Source organism: Diospyros lotus, chromosome 8 (genome assembly GCF_014633365.1).
Source record: "Diospyros lotus cultivar Yz01 chromosome 8, ASM1463336v1, whole genome shotgun sequence".
Lineage (NCBI taxonomy): Eukaryota > Viridiplantae > Streptophyta > Magnoliopsida > Ericales > Ebenaceae > Diospyros > Diospyros lotus.
Genome location: NC_068345.1, coordinates 30,398,786 through 30,412,233, shown reverse-complemented (window position 1 = coordinate 30,412,233; position 13,448 = coordinate 30,398,786).

Sequence of the window (13,448 nt, the reverse complement as noted above, 5' to 3'; positions counted from 1 at the left end):
AATAAAATAAATATACATACACCCCTTAGATGAAGGAGCCGTCATCACTAACTGTCACTGCCATCGCCGTTCACTCATTGATCGTCGCTCTCGCTCACTTTCTCTCGCTCGCCCTCTTTCTTACTCAATTCGTTGTTGCCTCTAGTTCCTTGCGACCATAGGCCAAGCTTTCCCTCAGCTTCGTTGATCCCCGATCGCTCTTCTTTTCCTTTACGATGCCATCGTCGTTCCCTTGTGACTGTCGACCAAGCTTCCCTTTAGCTCCTTCATTTTCCAATTCTTTGGAAAAAAAAATTCCAACTCCCCCTCCCCATGAGAATTTGTTTTTTTAGTAAAAATGAGAATTAGCCATCACGTGACCAAAAGATGAAAATCATTTTTCATGAAAAAATTGGATAATCAAACACTTCAAAACCTAGAATTTAGATAGAAAATAGTCATTTTTCATAAAAAAAAAAATGACCAATCAAATAGGGCCTAAATAAAACTTAAAGAGTATCAAGTAGTTAACAATAAAAAAATTTATAATTAATTAACAGTATTTATCCTAAAGATAAATTTAAATATAATGAAGAAATGAAAGAGGTTTTCCTCCCCTCAAATTGCCACACTATTGCTAAGGATTTCTTTTTATCATTTCTTCTTCTTTTTTATCTCTTTTCTTCCTTTATTTTTCTTTCTTCTTGTTACTCTCAAAAAGCAGTTACTTGTTCACAAATAAAATAATTTTCGTAAAGTTGAGCTGCTCTAGTATATGTGACTTCGCCACAAGGTGAAGGGTCTAAAAGCACTACCACATAAACTTAAAAGAATGTCATTGAAACCAAGATGAAACTTGAGTAATGAGTTGGGTGTGATTCAACAACTTGATAGTGCCTTTAACCAAAACTTTCCTTTTAGGGTGTGTTTGATTGCACACATTCATGAAAAATGGTCAATTTTTACCCAAATTTTAACTTTTGAGGTGTTTGATTGACTGACATTTTCAAATAATTTATTTTTTCACTTTGAATCACATGATGTCCATTTTCCACTTTTGTTGGAAAAGATTTTTCCATGGGAGGCTGGAATAGATTTTCCAAGGAAATAGAAAATCAACCCAAGTCTTCCTTTCTGCAAATCATTCGAAGTTATCTAGCAAAGGAAAAGAAGAATGGCCAGCAGTCGCGAGGAAGAGAAGTGCGGCCGCCGGTCGCGAGGACAAGGGGAAGCTCAGTTGACAGTCTAAGCGACAGAGAGGGCGAGCAAGAGACAGCGGCCAAGGGATGAACGACGATAGAGACAGGGGAAGCTCAGCCAGTGATGGTGATGGCGACAGGGAAAGTTTGGCCAGTGATAGCGATGGTGATAGAGGAAGCTCGACTAGACGGAGGCGATGGCAGCGGTGAATAGTGATAGCAGCCCTTCCCCTTCGTCTTCTTCCTCATCACCATTAACATCAAACCACCAATTGCAGCCATATTTATATATATATATATATACACACGTACATATGTATCTATATGTATGAAAATCAAACACCAAAATTGAAAAAATATAATAATTTCTAGGTAAACATTTAAGCCAATCAAACTCATTTAATTGACATTTTTGCTGAAATTTAATTCTAAGCAATTGAATTGCCTAGAAAATATTTTCTTTCCACTCAAACTTCATGCTTGCAATCAAACGTACTTTAAGTGTTGTTGTCGATATACAATAATAAATTTATTTGATTAAAAATATCATTGTCAAGTCACCTAAATCTGCAAGAAAGAAAACAATTAGAGAGTGCGGGGAGGTCCTTGCGCATACATTTCAATGTTTAAATCAAACACTGAAGATGATGAAGGCTGTATTAAAATAGTATTAGAGACATTCATTTTTTACAATGAGTGATTGCTTATTTATAGAGGGGTATAGAGTAATCCTAAGTAGTCTGGAATTAGGATTCTCACAGAGAATGTCTTTTTTGACATTATGATTCTTACAAATAATGTATATCTTTACCTTTTCTAATCTCGTTAGAATTATGATTCTTATAAATGACATTTATCCCCATATTTTAAAATCTTTTTAGAATTAGATTTCTTTATGGATAATTGTTTATCCCATTTATAGAATCTTTGGAGGAATTTTTGAATGTTAGAGTTTTTTAGTTTGCGCATTGTACAGGACCCATTCCATCAGTTTAAGGGGAAATTTACACACTTTAGCCCAAAAAAATATTTTAAACTCATTGAATTTTAAAAATGTAATTATTTACTTATTGAACTTTAAATTGTTATTATATGCTCACTGAACTTTGCTTAATGTCAACAATCCATCACCTGTTATATATTGCAAACGGAAAATGCCTACATGGTAAACAGAATCTAAAAAATTTAATAAATACTCACTAAATTTTAAAGATGTAAGTACTTGCTCATTAAACTTTGGATTATTACTACCTGCTCACTGAAATTTGCTCAATTTCAACCGTCCATCACCCGTTATATCATCGTCTAATCTTGCAAAGGAAAAATGCCCACACAGGTAACGGAATTCAAATTCAAAGGAAAAATGTCTACTTTTTCATTCGAGTTTCTCAGATAAAAGAATAGATTGTGTCATGGGCTACCCTTATTTATTTTTCATTTGACGATTGTTATTGATTGTAGATCATTTTTGCGCTTTTGCATTTTTTATTTTTAAACCGTTCTCATGCTTTTGCGTTTGGGCTTTTAGACCGTTCTCACACCTTCACGCTTCGATTTTTAGATCGTTCTTGCATCTTCACGCTTCGATTTTTAGATCGTTCTCGTGCCCTCATGCTTCAGTGTTTGAATCGTTCTCGCGTTTTCGCATTTCAATTTTTTGAACCGTTCTCTTGCCTTCGCATTTTGGTTTTTAGACATCTATGTGTATTCGGGGCTAGTCATTCATCTGTTGATGTAAGTGACCCCTAAACATCTTAACAGGTCTTTGTCATTCTACGTGTGTGCGAGTCCTTCGTCTGCCGATGCAAGTGACTCCCAAACATCTTAACAGTTTTCAACATCCATGTGTGTTTAGGGTAAGTCTTTCATCTGTCGACGCAAGTGACCCTGGACATCTTAATGTTCTTCAACATTTGCGTGTGTTCAAGGCTACTCATTCATCCGTTGACGCAAGTAACCCCCGAATATCTTAATAGTCTTCAACATCCACGTGTGTTCAAGACTAATCCTTCATCCTTTAATGCAAATGATTCCCGAATATCTTAACAGCCTTCAATATCCGCATGTGTTTGAGGCAAATCCTTCATCTATCGGTGCAAATGACCCCCAAACATCTTAACAGTTTTTTCATGAGTAGTTTTTAACGATTTTTACATTAATAGTTTTGTCACATGTGTTCAAGGCGAGTCTTTTGTCTATCAATGTTATCGACCCTCAGACATCTTAACGGGTTTTCTTGTCATAATGTCTATGTTCCCCAATTTTGTGTATACAGGCTCACTGGAACTATGGGCGGTGGCTCTTGACATTTTTCGTGCAATTATCATCTTGCAATATATTCGAGATTTTGATTTCTTTTGAGGGCTTGAGGAGTTCAAATGGAGAAACATGCTTCTTGGATCCTCATTTCATTGGGTTAGTAAGAACTCTTGCTATCTTCTTGTGCTTCCCCCTCGAGTTATGTACTTGTTTCCAGAGTAGTTAGTTTGTTCTTTCCTTCGAACTTGTGTAAATTTTTTTACTGGGTGCTCAAGTAAAATAATTCTCCCTAACCTAGATCTAGAACTAGATCTATTTCTCCGGCAACCCAAATTTGGGTGTTCGTATTCCGCTTGATTCATCCATTGCTTTTGCCTGATGCACCGCATGATTGTCGCACCAATTTCTCCTTGAGGGCACTGACGTCCATTGTCCCTGTCACCCTAACAATCATCTTTCCCCTGGGAAATTCTATTTGCAACCACATTTTTTACTCTCTGCAACACACTTTTAATATTTCTAAAATATCCTGAGATGAAAACTCATATTTGCCCTTTAGTTGACGATCAACCACCCACCATTACTCCTCAAGCGTGTGCACCCACTTTATCACCCACCATCGCCACAACCATTTTACTCTATTATTTAAATAGCAGCAGCTACAGTAGATCGATATAAGACAATAGAAAATTATTAGTATTTTTAAAAATTAAAATAACTTCTCAATATTATCTAATAGCATATATCTATATAATTTATATTTAAAAATAACATAATTTATAACATCGATCACTAGTTAAATCACATAATTTACATACACTGCGGATGAATTAAATCACATAATTTACATACACGACGTATGAATTAAAAAAATAAGATTAATTAAAAAATAAAAATAAAAAATACCCTTGGCCTTGAAACGCTGAACCCCAAGGTTCGGGGCCTGAGGGATGCCTCGAACCTTGGGGTTCGAGCGATTTGGAGTTCCCTAAACCCCGAGATTTGAGACATCCCCCCAGCCCCCGAACCCCAAAATTTGGGAGGTTCAAGGAACCCCGAATCCATGGATTCGGAGAAAATCAATTCTCCTGAACCTATGAGTTCAGGAGAATATATACATATTTTATATATTATAATATGTATGTATATAATAGTTTATGTAATATAATTATGTATAATTATATATACATAATTATAACTATACATATTATACATATAATATGTATGTATATATATAGTTATAATATTATAAATACAACAATATTTTATGAGTATGACTTCATATTACATAGCCATACATATATATGTTGTGTTTCTCCCGAATTCATTGATTTAATTAATCCGTAGTGTATGTAAATTATATTATGTAGTGATCGATATTATAAATTATGTTATTTTTAAATATAAATTATATAGATTCATGCTATTTGATAATATTGAAAAATTATTTTAATTTTTAAAAATATTAATAATTTCTGCTATCTTATATCGATCTAGCTATAGCTGCTATTATTTGAATAATAGAGTGAGTTTTCTACGCGTGGGGGTGTCTTTTGAGGGATGGGTGTTTGGAGAGTATATTTGGAATATAGATGGTTGTAAAAAGTAATCATTCTGGTTGTAAATAGCAAAAATTAAAATTTTACTTATGCTAATTGCAAAAAACAAAAATTGTGGTTGTAAATAGAATTTCCCCTTCCCCCATTTCATCAATGGATATTTCAAAAGAACGATAGCCTTTGGTCTTGGTGACGCTTCAATGAATCTCGAGGAGATGTCCTATCTCTCTCAATCTCTCATCTCTTTCTTCAATTTTCATACTTAAATTAAGTGGCAACCATCACTGATTGATAAACCAGTTGTCGCTGCTATTAGTTGCATTTTCGTTGACCTAGTCATTATCATTGCGTTGCCATTTGAGTGGTTGTCGTTAGCCACACCTTCACCTGACCTACTCGTTGCCACCAATCACTAATGACCCATACCTAGTACCTGAAACCTACGTGTTCACTTATATTGCATGAAAATACCTCATAAGAGTCATTTCCCCATTTTTGAAATGTTTTCGAAATGTTTTCTATTTTTCGTTTCGGACCCTATTTATTCCTATTTTTTTAGAAAAATATTTATTTTTATATTTTCATTTCCTATCGTAAACGTTTCTCGTTTCCGTTTCTGTGCAACATAGGTGTTCACTATCTCCCACCCTACATGAGTTAGAATCAAATCATTTCAAATAAGACCGAAGCAATTTGGTCGAGTCCAAACCCTTAACTAATCTAATATTTAGTTTCACATTTTCTGAAAAGTTTGATTTTTGATAGATCAAATCTAAAGCTAGTTCAAACCAAATAAACATCCCTAACTAATGCATATCCAAAAGATAATGACACATGTATGTTTAAGATAGAATAGACCATCCATTGCTTTGTTACCATCCACATCTATTATGTCTATAACATGCATGGTGGCATAACCATATACACTAGTATTGAGAATTTTTAATACATACATATATTTTATTATTTAATGTATAGAATTATATAAATGTAAATTTATATATATTTTGTAAAACTAATTAATTACCTATGCACTAATCTAATTAGAAGTTTTGAAATTTTAACATATATATCTGCAGTTTATTAACAAAATCAAAACAAATTATAATCTTAATAAAAGATTATAGAGATTTAATTGAAATTCCAAAACTGAGAAATTTCGGAAAAATTAACTAAAACAGATATTTTCTTTTATTATTTTTGCAATAAAAACCTCAATCAAATTTGCCCCCACAAAATTTGGAATAAATAAAACATACTAGTATCACAATTAATTGTAAATATAAATGTAAAAATTCGTCACAATGATAAAATGAAATTATAATTTATCAATAAAATCAAAATATCATAAAGCCTAGTTGAAATATCAAAAATGAATGAATTTTAAGAATAGAACTAAAAAGAAATTATTTTATTTTTTTGTTCTAGCAATAAAAAATTTCAGTGTTTTAAAACGCGCTAGACGCTAGTCGGGCGCCAGGCTAGGGCCTAGCTTCTAGGGGGCCTAGAAAAATTGTTATTTTTTTTTTTTTGAATTTTTTAATGTAATATCATGTTATTTTCAAGTAAATCAAAGTAGAAAATTAACAATAATGCAACATAAACCAATAATGCAACAATAATGGAATGACAAATGAAATAGTGGAATTAAGCATGAGAAAACAAACTGTTATAGTTCAGTTCTGGGTTCAAGAAGGCAAAAACAACAATAATGCAACATAAACAATACTTGAAGAATCTAAGTATCTAACCATCTAATCGGACTTTTTCTTCTCCATATTCTTCCAACACAAGATCTTCCTCAGACTCAAAATCAAATTCATTGAGTTCTTGCTCATCTTCTTATTCTGATTGAAAATCATCTTCATGAAGCTCTTTCATTCTAGAACTTCATCGAGATTGAAGCATCTCGTCTGCTCCGGATGCTTCACCAACCACTTCCCAAGTAAGCCCCGTACTAGGCTCAACTTCTTCATCATCTCTTCCTTCAACTATCTATCATTGCGCATGACTAGCATTACTAGCAAGTAGCACATCAACATTCCTTTCTTTCTCTCTTTTTTGCTTGTTCATTAATTTGGCATTAAATTGGACATAGACTAGATTGTTCAATTGATTCACGTCCAATCTATTTCTTTTCTTCGTATGTACCTACATAAATAAATAAAAACAATATTAATATAAATGATAGAGATAATGAAATTAAAATATTAAAAGCGTTTAAAATATACATTATAGATTATACACTAACCCTTTCAAAAGTGCTACAGTTTCTTTTACAACTGGATGAATTACTAGTTAACGAAAGGATCTTTCTCGCCATTTGTTGTAAGTTTGGAGTTTGATTTTCATATGTGGTCCACCATGTAACTACAACATAGGTCAAACAAGTATAACGTAAACAAATTTATACACTAATACTATAACGCCTCGCTTTCCTGGGTGCGTTATATCTTGGGATAATTTCGGGACAATAAATTTTTTCTTTCAAGCACTAAACCTAAATCACATCATTCCTCGAATCCATCTCAGAATTCCCATACATTAATCTCGAAAGAGAATCATTATACACATCAAATGTGGAAGCAAAGATTGAAACCTGATATTTTAACATTAATCATAAATAAATTCTTACATTTTCAACATTCTTCAAAAAATTCAAAATGTAAAGTAGCAGAACTTAAATACAGGGGCTACGTTACATACATTTCATTTCTCATGCACTCTGCTAAGTGCCATTTCATGCCTTATTTATTCTCGAAATCTGCTACAATCTCCACCTGAAACGTTTGAATATTTCAGGGGCAAAACCCAAGTTAGATGATTAATCATCTAAGTAAGGGTACATAATGCTATGTCATGTGTGTATGTAATGTCTTATCTCGTAGGTGTCAACTGCACCCTTATGCTACCTACCATTTTAGCGGCCACCTCTATCGAAGCCGGGGTGTATGGGTGCACCATTGGTAAGGCAGCGGTGCCAGTTCGTACTCCCTACGGCCTCATATGCGTGTGATCAATGACATCAACGTGTATTTATGCATTTCATAGTCATGTCATGGATGCATTCTACGTGATGGGTACATATCAAGGCATGTCAATATGATAAAAGCATTTTCGAGGAACATAAACCACTTACAAACCAAGCATTTTCCATAAAACTAACTTTAATTGGGGAGTACCACTTACCTTCTCAAGCTTATCGGGCTACCTCGATATCTGTGCCATGCCTCGATTTGCGTGCCAACCTCAAAATTTGCTCGAGTCACTTCAATTCAAGCTTCAAAGCATCCTAATTACCATATTATTTAAATAAACATTAAAACCTATTTTTTCATAAATTTTTGGCATTTTCTTTAATTTTCTTTCTATTTCTTCCTAATTGTCCTCAATAATTCCAAATTAAATATTTCTAAAATATTTTCTCAAATATTTCACTACTAAAATTCATAAAATAATATATGAAATTTCTGAAATTTTTTAGGAAATTTTACTTACCTTGACTTAACCCCTCCGGATTTCTCGACATGCGAGCCATATTCTCGAAACGCGTGCCCAAGCTATTTTCCTTGCCAAAATCTCTGGAATATTACCGAAACATAATTCCCTATTTTTCGGAATTTTTTCAAGAATTTTTCCTATTTTTTTCTTCTTTTTCTTTATTTTCTTTCTTTTCTTTTTCTCTTCTCCTCCTTCTCTTCTTCTTTCTCTTCTTCTTCCCGACCTGCGCGCAAACCAGCCTCTGCCGCTGCCGCCCGCGCACCAACTGCCCCTCCCGTCGTTGCCGCTGCCCACCATCGGCTGCCTCGGCCTCCCCGGACCTCGGTGCAACTCATGAAACGGCTCGCGCTGCTGCGGGTTGCAACTCGTTACAATTGGTTGCGGCCATAGCCGCACCAGCTCCCTCCGGCCGCCCCAATGGCCACCATCGACTGCTTCACGCCCCCCGCCACGAGCCGTCGTTCCCGCCGCGAGCCACCACCGCGAGTTGAAGCTCCAACTCACGTTGGCCATGGCTGTCTGTAGTTGCCCCAGCACGCGCTGCCATGGCTGACCTCGGCCGTTCAGCACTTCCACGACCTCCACTGATTGCCACGCCACCACCAGCAGGCCGTTCTTCCTTGCGAACCACCACCGCCAGCTTCCCATGCTTCGCGACCAGCTCATTGTCGCGGCTGCCATGGCTGCGACCCACCCTCTTCCAGCTCTCTCACTCTCACTCTCTCTCGAATTGCCCAGCCCGAGCTCAATCTCTCCCTCTCGGCCCTCGCTCTTTCTCTCTCCGTCTCCCACTTTCTTGCTGCTTTGAATTTGGCCAAATGCATCTCAATTTATAAGCGAGCTGTTGTACGAGATGCACACACACACACACATATATATATATATACATACATATATTAGATCTCATTAATTGCTCAATCTCACAAATTCGACTACCATATCTTCTTCCTCAAATCTCGCTGCTGCAATCTCTCAATTTTCAGCCAAAAATCTCGGCCATTAAAGCTTCACAGAAGCTGCCTCTACCATTCACGCACACTGCTATGCCACTTATATATACAACTATAATTATATACTACACATATATAGGAAATTGCATAATTAATTTTAAAAATTACACATTAATCCTCAAATTTGATCCCTACTATTCTAGTACAATTCCCTAATTACAATCATGCCCTTATACCTCAAATTAATTTGTATTATAATACTGAAAATCCACAATTAATAATCCAAATCTTAGCTGAAAATGACAATTTCGCCCCAATATCCTTATCGGGTTGTCGTTTTATCCTAAAACCACTGAAGGGTTGCTCACTATGCAATACCGAAGCCCTCCTAGGGGTCCATTAATTTTTCGGGAGCTTCCTACAACGATTTGGTTTTTCAGCCTAAATATCAATTGAATTTTAGCTGTACCAAAAATTATTCCCGATTCGATTTCTTTTGATACTATAAATCCTAACTCGAACGCATATCGAGACCATATTATTTTCTTTAGACAATTTCACTCCGAGGCATTCCTGCAGTCGATTCGGTACTTATAACTGCTATCAATTCAATTTTTCAGTATTCTAAACTTATTAAAATTACGTGATAACCTTATACAAACATGGGGTATTACAAATACTGTAATAGTAATACACAATAGAAACTAAGAAAATGACTTTAATCTTATACTTGGATTATAATTGTCATCATTTTTTGCACACCCTTGAGCTACCCGTGGTTTTCCAAAAGCTCATTCTTTACGAGTATACTTTGATAACTCAACATTTACAACATGACCTTGCAATTCACCATCATTTTCATAAAACATCTCTAAAGAGTTAAAAAATCCATCTATCACTTCATGATCAAGTTGTATATCCATATTCTTAAAGAAGTAGTAAGGATTCAAAAGGTAAGCAGCAAAATGTAGTGGACTATCTAGCCTATCTTTCACCCTTACTTCAATAATCTCCATAATAGGCTGATAGTTCTTGTCAAGATTATTCAAAACCTCCTTAATATCTTTCTTTGCCTGCATAATCTCTCCATATAAAAAGCCCATAGAAGGCTTTCTATCTGCATCAACAATTCGAAGCACATTCACCAAAGGTGCAAAAATCTTGAGGCATAAACTCACACCATTCAAAAAAGAATACTTATCACAGTAGCATAAGATGTTTTCCCTTTAACAATCTTGGACCATTTGCAGTCTTCCCATTCGGAGCTAGTAAACATTGTCCTCAATTGGGCCTTTTTTCTCCATCAAACTTTACAAGGTAAGGAAAGAAGAAGCGAATCTAATGACTCCCGGTCTCACAATATCCCTCTTCTTCGTAAATGATCTCATTAAAGACAATGTCTTATGGTGTGCATAAATGAAGATTGTCAAATTCTTGGCCTGATCAATAACTTTCTTATATCTTGACAATTTTCTAATACTTTCTAGCATCAAATTGATAGTGTGAGTAGCACATGATATCCAAAATATATTTGGCCTCTTCAACTTCAATAATTTTGCCGCTCCCATATTGTTAGCAGCATTGTCAATTACTACTTGAATGAAATTTTGTGGCCTAATTTGCTCAATGCACTTGTCCACATATTCAAAAATTAGTTCACTAGTATGTGCTTCATCTGAAGACTCTATGGAAGAAAAAAAAGCAGTACCTGCGTTAGAATTAACACATAAGTTCATGATACTCCTCATTTTTCTATCTGTTCAAGCATCTGTTATAATGGAGCATCCATTTCGTGCCCACTCTTCTTCATGCTTTTTCAATAACTCTTTAGTTCTGTCAACTTCTCTTTTTAACAATGGTTCCCTCAACTGGTATTGATTGAGAGGTTTAAAGCCTGGCCCAAATTGACCAACCGCCTCAACAAATAATTTAAATCTATCATTATCAATAGCATTGAAAGGAATGCCGGCTTCGTACACCCATCCAGCACAATATTGATGAACAGACTGTGTTCTCTCTTTAAAGAGTGCTTCGCTGATATTTTGTTGCCTTTGTGTCATTCCTACACTCGTTTCAGGGGTGATGGAGCTTGTAAACTTATCCATAAAGTCAAGTATACGAGGTGCTTTTTGGCTCTTTAACTCTTGCAATTCATTTTCAGCATCCCCTTCCTCCCTTTCAGAAATATTAACAAAGGATCTCATCAAATCTTCCTCTTTCCTCTTATTCTTCTTCTTACTCTTTGCCTCGGCAATAGCATTCTTACATTTGGCTTTATTTTTCGAAGAAGATTTTGGACATGTAGAAACATTTCTGGAAATGTGGCCGATGTGTTCTTTAACTCTATAAACTCCTCCAGACATAACTTTGCCACACAACTTACATTTAACTTTATCCATATTCTTCGGATCAACTAACATTCCATACTCTCATCCGATATCATTTGACTTCCTTTTAAAAACTGAGACGGCATCAGACGATGCTCCCATACTCTTAGTCCCATCCGACATTTTTAATTTAATCGAAAAAGCCTACAACATAAACAAATCAGATGGATTGTTGCAGCTTGCACGTGTGTGTATATATACTACATATATATGGCTGTTTAACACTAACAATATAATCTATATCTATATATGTTATATAGCAATATTAACAACATGTTGTTGCTTGCAGATATGCTGCTGCTGTAGCATACATACTGCTATATAGTACATATATAATCTATAACTGTCAGTAATATATGTATATACATAGCAATAGCATATTATATTATATATATACTATATAGCAATACATATAGGCATATAGCAATAACATTATGTGAAACTGTGAGTAATATTGTAATAATATATATTATATATTATATATACTATATAGTATACAGCAAATAATATATATACTATATAGTATATAGCAAGATGGCTACTGCAAATCGAGAACTGGAAGAACAACGAGAGAGAAAGAGAGAGAGATACCGGTGGTCGGTGGAAGAACAGCGTTAGCGAGCGAGAGAGACGACTGGTGGAGGCCAAAGGAAATTGGAAAATCGGGGCCAAGAGAGACGATGGTCGGCGGCGGAGGAGGCGTCAGCGGTGGCGGAGGCGTCAGTGACGATGAGGATGAGCTTTCAAAAAGAGAGGCGGTCGCAGTTGGGAGAGAGCAATCAGGGTAGATGAAGTAGAAATGCAGTCTGTTTTGTCTCATCTTTAAAACCTTAAAACTTTAAAAGTAGGCAGCCCAGACGGTTAGGCTCCGTCGACAGCCGATTAGGCGAACCGACACCTAGAAAGGCTGACTAGATGAAAATCGCGGCGGCTAGCGGCCACCTAAAGCCTCGGCGGTGCTTAGGCGACCCCCTAGGTCGATTTTTCGAACACTAAAAAAATCTAATCCTTTTTTTTAAATAAATAATAAATAAATAAACGCAACATACCAAAATAAGGATAAACAAAATACATAACTTAAGTCCTAAAATTCAAATTAGATTAAGCTTTCATATAAATTAGATTAAGCTTTCATTGTTAGCGTAAATACAAAAATAAAAAACAAAAAAAATTGAGGATGAGGGAGAGAGTAGTAATTTCCAGATTAATAAACAAAATAATTAAAATTAGCGTAATTTACTAACAAAATAAGGAAAATAGGTGCAATATTTTTGTATAGGGTAAATTACACTTAACATCTCTGGGATTGACAAAAAGACAGATATACTTACTTTCTACCATTTCAAAAATAATAATAGTAGTGATGATAGGCTAATCAAATGAGCAAACCCATCATCATTTGGTGAAACTTTAATTAATATTCTAAAACCCAAAAATAATTTCTATCCACAATTTTAATTTAGTGTATAAAACGCCATTGTCGTTATAATTTTTACAAGTTTTTTTTGCTCTTTGTTCAAACACTCTTTCTCAGTCAATTATTTATTTTTATTCGAACACCGTTACTACTAAAGTTAGAATCAGAATCTAAATGATTAAATAATTTAATTTGAT